Here is a 1,996-nt window from a genome sequence, read left to right on the forward strand (position 1 = left end):
CATTCCCTATCACTCCTCCCTGAGAGAGACTTCACCCTGAGTCATAAGGAAAAGGGGATGGCGTATTCTCTTAGCTACTTCCTGCTGAAAAGGGACGCTGTGGGTTTCAGGGTGAAGATCTTCTCTCACTACTCTAAAGGGCCCCTTTGGCAGTAGGAAACACATAGACTATTATGGAGACTGATTTTGGGATTTAGATGCACTCTTATTGATTGTGCTTGGCCGTACATGTTCATATCCTTGAAGATGTATCATGGGGGTGTTGCAACCTAGAAGACACAAATTTGACTAACAAGTTATAAGTACATGAGTCAAAAATTATGGAAAAGCAAAAGAAAAGATTCTTTCATTGTTTTACAAACCCTCCCCCAGGTCCCCTCCACCATGTAGCCCTCGCTCTAGTCTCCTGTGATGACAGAAATACCTAGTTATATATCTCTTTTAGACGGTTCTCTCCCTCCTCTGTTTCAGTGCAGTATACATTATTGAACCCATCTTACTCAGTCTCTCCCCAACCCCAAGGACAGTCCCATTCTACAACAGTGGCATCATGTAATATTTGTCCTTTTGTGACTGGGATATTTCACTCAGCATAATGTTCTCCAGAGTCAACCATTTTGAATAATATTGCATGAGTTCCTTGTTTTTTAATGCAGCATAGTATTCCATTGTGCGAATATACCATACTCTCTTTTTCTTTCCTTGTATCTTTGTAGTCTTCAGTATGGATTGAAATACAACATCAAGAAGACAAATATTCATACCACTGGGTGAATTGGCAGCACCATGATAGATGGAGAAGAGACTGAGTTTGTTAACAATTTCAGCTTGCTGGGCTCCACAATCAACACTACTGGCACCAGCAGTCAGGAAACCAAAAGATGAATTGCACTAGGAAAATCTGCCATCAGGGACTTGTCCAGAGTGCTGAGAGGTGGCAATGTCAGCCTAGAGATTAAAGGTGCACCTGATCCAGGCCATGGTCTTCGCAGTTACTAGCTATGCATTGGTGAGCTGGACAATGAGTAAGGATGACAGAAGAATCAGTGCCTTAGAGTCATGGTGCATACCATAGACAGCCAAGAAAATAGGTCTGTCTCGGAGAGGGTGAAACCAAGTTTCTCCTTGGAGGCTAAGGTTCTGAAGTTCCATTTCACATACTTTGGGCCAGTGGCCAGGAGGAACTGGTCCTTGGAGAAGGACATCATGCTTGGAAGGGTAGAGGGACAGCACAGAAGAAGACCCCAGATGAGATGGATTGATACAGTACCTAGGGTAATGGGGGTAGGTGCGTCAGAGTCATTAAGACTGGTTCAGGACAGGGCAGGCTTCAGAACTGTTGTACATAGGGTCATAGGATCATTGTCTGGGACAGGAGGACACATAACAACTACAACATCTCTTATAAGATAAAAGTTGTTACAGACCACACCCCAGGGAAACTGCCTTTCCATTGGATCAGGGCTTTATCAGGTATCCCCCACCTTAGTCTTTTTGTGTTTTAAAATTATTTTTCTCATTTCTTCCCCCTCTCACCTACCCCCCCCCACTTCTGCCCCATGCCCTTAAACCTTGTATAATTGTTTGGTTTATCAGATCACAAGGGATCATTACATATCTAAAACCTCTACCAGATAATCATTACAAACACTTGTTTTGGGGACAACAATTTAATCCATCTTCATCTTGATGGGTGGGAACAGGCACCTAGCAACAACAATAGCAACAACCACAACAGAAAAGATAAGAAGAAGATAAAAAGAAAGGAAAAGAAATAGATTAGGGAAAAGCCAAAGGCCTGAAGTTAGGAATTACATTGTCTGGAAAGAGCACTATGAAATTGGGACTCACAGACAGGTTCCTGGCTGTGAAGCAAAGGTTATTCACTGGGCTCCACCCTGGTTTTAGGGGTGAGAGTTGTTGTTGTTGTTGTTATGTGAGACTCATAGCGACCCTATGCACAACAGCCCTAAATCCTGCTCTATCCTGTGCCAAC

This window comes from Elephantulus edwardii, unplaced genomic scaffold (genome assembly GCF_000299155.1).
Source record: "Elephantulus edwardii isolate Elephantulus edwardi_28Jun2011 unplaced genomic scaffold, EleEdw1.0 scaffold00027, whole genome shotgun sequence".
Taxonomy (NCBI): domain Eukaryota; kingdom Metazoa; phylum Chordata; class Mammalia; order Macroscelidea; family Macroscelididae; genus Elephantulus; species Elephantulus edwardii.